Source organism: Hyla sarda, chromosome 2 (assembly GCF_029499605.1).
Source record: "Hyla sarda isolate aHylSar1 chromosome 2, aHylSar1.hap1, whole genome shotgun sequence".
Classification (NCBI taxonomy): Eukaryota; Metazoa; Chordata; class Amphibia; order Anura; family Hylidae; genus Hyla; species Hyla sarda.
This window is the reverse complement of record NC_079190.1, coordinates 378,388,625-378,394,884: the sequence shown is the minus strand read 5'-3', so window position 1 is coordinate 378,394,884 and position 6,260 is coordinate 378,388,625.

Here is a 6,260-nt window from a genome sequence, read left to right as displayed (position 1 = left end):
TGTATATAGTGAAACAATTAAAACATAGAATGACATATCAATATATAGAAAAATTAAAAATTAAAAAAGGTCTGGCAAATCTTGTAGATGTAAACATGATATATTAAAGTGACATGGGCATAATACCAATAATTAATAAAATACATAACATTGATAATAACATATTAATAATGGACGGATGGTAACTGTTAGCACTAGATGGCAGGATGGATGGAGGCTTGAAGATACAGGAACGAAGGCTGTAAAAAAATTAAAAAGAGAGAAAAAAAGAGAAAAAAAGAGGGAAGAAGATTAAAATCAAATCTAAAACCAATAAAAACGAAGTGTGAGAGCCGTAACTGTCACGATGCCGGCTGGCAGGTAGTGGATCCTCTGTGCCAGAGAGGGATTGGCGTGGACCGTGCTAGTGGACCGGTTCTAAGCCACTACTGGTTTTCACCAGAGCCCGCCGCAAAGCGGGATGGTCTTGCTGCGGCGGTAGTGACCAGGTCGTATCCACTAGCAACGGCTCACCTCTCTGGCTGCTGAAGATAGGCGCGGTACAAGGGAGTAGGCAAAAGCAAGGTCGGACGTAGCAGAAGGTCGGGGCAGGCAGCAAGGATCGTAGTCAGGGGCAACGGCAGAAGGTCTGGAAACACAGGCAAGGAACACACAAGGAACGCTTTCACTGGCACTAAGGCAACAAGATCCGGCGAGGGAGTGAAGGGGAAGTGAGGTGATATAGGGAAGTGCACAGGTGTAAACACTAATTGGAACCACTGCGCCAATCAGCGGCGCAGTGGCCCTTTAAATCGCAGAGACCCGGCGCGCGCGCGCCCTAGGGAGCGGGGCCGCGCGCGCCGGGACAGAACAGACGGAGAGCGAGTCAGGTAGGGGAGCCGGGGTGCGCATCGCGAGCGGGCGCTACCCGCATCGCGAATCGCATCCCGGCTGGCAGCGGAATCGCAGCGCCCCGGGTCAGAGGACGTGACCGGAGCGCTGCCGCGGGGAGAGTGAAGCGAGCGCTCCGGGGAGGAGCGGGGACCCGGAGCGCTCGGCGTAACAGTACCCCCCCCCTTGGGTCTCCCCCTCTTCTTAGAGCCTGAGAACCTGAGGAGCAGACTTTTGTCTAGGATGTTGTCCTCAGGTTCCCAGGATCTCTCTTCAGGACCACAACCCTCCCAGTCCACTAAAAAAAAATTTTTCCCTCTGACCTTTTTGGCAGCTAAAATTTCTTTGACCGAGAAGATGTCCGAGGAGCCGGAAACAGGAGTGGGAGGAACAGACTTGGGAGAAAAACGGTTGAGGATGAGTGGTTTGAGAAGAGAGACGTGAAAGGCATTAGGGATACGAAGAGAGGGAGGAAGAAGAAGTTTATAAGAGACAGGATTAATTTGACACAAAATTTTGAAAGGACCAAGATAGCGTGGTCCCAACTTGTAGCTAGGGACACGGAAGCGGACATATTTAGCGGAGAGCCATACCTTGTCTCCAGGGGAAAAAACGGGGGGAGCTCTTCTTTTCTTATCTGCGAACTTCTTCATGCGTGATGAAGCCTGTAAGAGAGAATTTTGGGTCTCTCTCCATATGATGGAAAGGTCACGAGAAATTTCATCCACAGCGGGCAGACCAGAGGGCAAGGGAGTAGGGAGGGGGGGAAGAGGGTGACGGCCGTACACCACGAAAAATGGGGATTTGGAGGAAGACTCAGAGACCCTGAAGTTATACGAGAATTCGGCCCATGGGAGGAGATCTGCCCAGTCATCCTGGCGGGAGGAAACAAAATGTCGCAAATAATCACCCAAGATCTGGTTAATCCTTTCTACTTGTCCATTGGACTGGGGATGATATGCAGAAGAAAAATTTAATTTAATCTTGAGTTGTTTACAGAGAGCCCTCCAGAATTTAGACACGAATTGGACGCCTCTATCCGAGACAATCTGCGTAGGCAATCCGTGAAGACGAAAAATGTGTACAAAAAATTGTTTAGCCAACTGAGGCGCAGAAGGAAGACCCGGAAGAGGGATGAAATGTGCCATTTTGGAGAATCGATCAACGACCACCCAAATAACAGTGTTGCCACGGGAAGGGGGTAAATCAGTAATAAAATCCATACCAATCAGAGACCAAGGCTGTTCGGGGACAGGCAGAGGATGAAGAAAACCAGCGGGCTTCTGGCGAGGAGTCTTATCCCGGGCACAGATAGTGCAGGCTCGCACAAAGTCCACAACATCCGTCTCCAGAGTCGGCCACCAATAGAAGCGGGAGATGAGTTGCACAGATTTCTTGATACCCGCATGACCTGCGAGATGGGAGGAGTGACCCCATTTGAGGATTCCGAGGCGTTGGCGAGGAGAAACAAAGGTCTTTCCTGGAGGAGTCTGCCTGATGGAGGCAGGAGAAGTGGAGATCAGGCAGTCAGGTGGAATGATGTGTTGCGGAGAGAGTTCAACTTCTGAGGCATCCGAGGAACGAGAGAGAGCATCGGCCCTAATGTTCTTATCGGCAGGACGAAAGTGAATCTCAAAATTAAATCGGGCAAAGAACAGAGACCACCGGGCCTGGCGAGGATTCAGCCGTTGGGCAGACTGGAGGTAGGAGAGGTTCTTGTGGTCGGTGTAGATAATAACAGGAGAACTTGATCCCTCCAGCAGATGCCTCCATTCCTCAAGTGCTAATTTAATGGCTAGAAGCTCTCGATCCCCGATGGAGTAGTTCCTCTCCGCTGGAGAGAAGGTCCTAGAGAAAAAACCACAAGTGACAGCATGCCCGGAAGAATTTTTTTGTAGAAGAACAGCTCCAGCTCCCACTGAGGAGGCATCAACCTCCAATAGGAAGGGTTTGGAAGGGTCAGGTCTGGAGAGGACGGGAGCCGAAGAAAAGGCAGACTTGAGTCGTTTAAAGGCGTCTTCTGCTTGAGGAGGCCAGGACTTGGGATCAGCATTTTTTTTGGTTAAAGCCACGATAGGAGCCACAATGGTAGAAAAATGTGGAATAAATTGCCTGTAATAATTGGCGAACCCCAAAAAGCGTTGGATAGCACGGAGTCCGGAGGGGCGTGGCCAATCTAAGACGGCAGAGAGTTTGTCTGGATCCATCTGTAGTCCCTGGCCAGAGACCAAATATCCTAGAAAAGGAAGAGATTGGCATTCAAACAGACATTTCTCAATTTTGGCATAGAGTTGGTTGTCACGAAGTCTCTGAAGAACCATACGGACATGCTGGCGGTGTTCTTCTAGATTGGCAGAAAAAATTAGGATATCGTCCAGATATACAACAACACAGGAGTATAACAGATCACGAAAAATTTCATTGACAAAGTCTTGGAAGACGGCAGGGGCGTTGCACAGTCCAAAGGGCATGACCAGATACTCAAAGTGTCCATCTCTGGTGTTAAATGCCGTTTTCCACTCGTCCCCCTCTCTGATGCGGATGAGGTTATAGGCGCCTCTTAAGTCCAATTTAGTGAAGATGTGGGCACCTTGGAGGCGATCAAAGAGTTCAGAGATGAGGGGTAAGGGGTAGCGGTTCTTAACCGTGATTTTATTAAGACCGCGGTAGTCAATGCAAGGACGTAGGGAGCCATCCTTTTTGGACACAAAGAAAAATCCGGCTCCGGCAGGAGAGGAGGATTTACGGATAAAGCCCTTTTTTAGATTCTCCTGGACGTATTCGGACATGGCAAGAGTCTCTGGGGCAGAGAGAGGATAAATTCTGCCCCGGGGTGGAGTAGTGCCCGGGAGGAGGTCGATAGGGCAATCATAAGGCCTGTGAGGAGGTAGAGTCTCAGCTTGTTTTTTGCAGAAAACATCCGCGAAGTCCATATAGGCCTTAGGGAGACCGGTTACTGGAGGAACCACAGAGTTACGGCAAGGGTTACTGGGAACCGGTTTTAGACAGTTCTTGGAACAAGAGGACCCCCAACTCTTGATCTCCCCAGTGGACCAATCCAGGGTAGGGGAATGAAGTTGAAGCCAGGGAAGTCCAAGGAGAATTTCCGAGGTGCAATTGGGGAGGACCAAAAGTTCAATCCTCTCATGATGAGATCCGATGCTCATAAGAAGGGGCTCCGTGCGGAAACGTATGGTACAGTCCAATCTTTCATTATTTACACAATTGATGTAGAGGGGTCTGGCGAGACTGGTCACCGGGATGTTGAACCTGTTGACGAGAGAGGCCAAAATAAAATTTCCTGCAGATCCAGAGTCCAAGAAGGCCACTGTAGAGAAGGAGAAGGCAGAGGCAGACATCCGCACAGGCACAGTAAGACGTGGAGAAGCTGAGTAGACATCAAGGACTGTCTCACCCTTGTGCGGAGTCAGCGTACGTCTTTCCAGGCGGGGAGGACGGATAGGACAATCTCTCAGGAAGTGTTCGGTACTAGCACAGTACAGGCAGAGGTTCTCCATACGGCGTCGTGTCCTCTCTTGAGGTGTCAGGCGAGACCGGTCGACCTGCATAGCCTCCACGGCGGGAGGCACAGGAACAGATTGCAGGGGACCAGAGGAGAGAGGAGCCGAGGAGAAGAAACGCCTCGTGCGAACAGAGTCCATATCTTGGCGGAGTTCCTGACGCCTTTCGGAAAAACGCATGTCAATGCGAGTGGCTAGGTGAATAAGTTCATGTAGATTAGCAGGAATTTCTCGTGCGGCCAGAACATCTTTAATGTTGCTGGATAGGCCTTTTTTGAAGGTCGCGCAGAGGGCCTCATTATTCCAGGACAATTCTGAAGCAAGAGTACGGAATTGTACGGCATACTCGCCAATGGAAGAATTACCCTGGACCAGGTTCAACAGGGCAGTCTCAGCAGAAGAGGCTCGGGCAGGTTCCTCAAAGACACTTCGGATTTCCGAGAAGAAGGAGTGTACAGAGGCAGTGACGGGGTCATTGCGGTCCCAGAGCGGTGTGGCCCATGACAGGGCTTTTCCGGACAGAAGGCTGACTACGAAAGCCACCTTAGACCTTTCAGTGGGAAACAGGTCCGACATCATCTCCAGATGCAGGGAACATTGGGAAAGAAAGCCACGGCAAAACTTAGAGTCCCCATCAAATTTATCCGGCAAGGATAAGCGTAACCCAGGAGCGGCCACTCGCTGCGGAGGAGGTGCAGGAGCTGGCGGAGGAGATGACTGCTGAAGCTGTGGTAGTAACTGTTGTAGCATAACGGTCAGTTGAGACAGCTGTTGGCCTTGTTGCGCTATCTGTTGTGACTGCTGGGCGACCACCGTGGTGAGGTCAGCGACAACTGGCAGAGGAACTTCAGCGGGATCCATGGCCGGATCTACTGTCACGATGCCGGCTGGCAGGTAGTGGATCCTCTGTGCCAGAGAGGGATTGGCGTGGACCGTGCTAGTGGACCGGTTCTAAGCCACTACTGGTTTTCACCAGAGCCCGCCGCAAAGCGGGATGGTCTTGCTGCGGCGGTAGTGACCAGGTCGTATCCACTAGCAACGGCTCACCTCTCTGGCTGCTGAAGATAGGCGCGGTACAAGGGAGTAGGCAAAAGCAAGGTCGGACGTAGCAGAAGGTCGGGGCAGGCAGCAAGGATCGTAGTCAGGGGCAACGGCAGAAGGTCTGGAAACACAGGCAAGGAACACACAAGGAACGCTTTCACTGGCACTAAGGCAACAAGATCCGGCGAGGGAATGAAGGGGAAGTGAGGTGATATAGGGAAGTGCACAGGTGTAAACACTAATTGGAACCACTGCGCCAATCAGCGGCGCAGTGGCCCTTTAAATCGCAGAGACCCGGCGCGCGCGCGCCCTAGGGAGCGGGGCCGCGCGCGCCGGGACAGAACAGACGGAGAGCGAGTCAGGTAGGGGAGCCGGGGTGCGCATCGCGAGCGGGCGCTACCCGCATCGCGAATCGCATCCCGGCTGGCAGCGGAATCGCAGCGCCCCGGGTCAGAGGACGTGACCGGAGCGCTGCCGCGGGGAGAGTGAAGCGAGCGCTCCGGGGAGGAGCGGGGACCCGGAGCGCTCGGCGTAACAGTAACTAGGACAGTCACATTTTAGGGGACCAGGTCAGCTAGCTATATAATGAGTATCCTGTATATATGTAGTGCCAAAGGGATTGGTGTGACAGGAAATGGCTTACAAAAAAGGAGCAAAACTCAAAGAGTCATTGAGGCCAAGGGGCTGGACGGTTTTGAGTTTAAAAATCCAATGAGCCTCTCTTTGTGCCAATAATTTTTTTCAGTTCCCACCTCTCAGCCCTGGGAAAACACGGTCAATACCTCAAAATTGGAGACCAGATGGATCACTATGATGATGGAGCTTGAA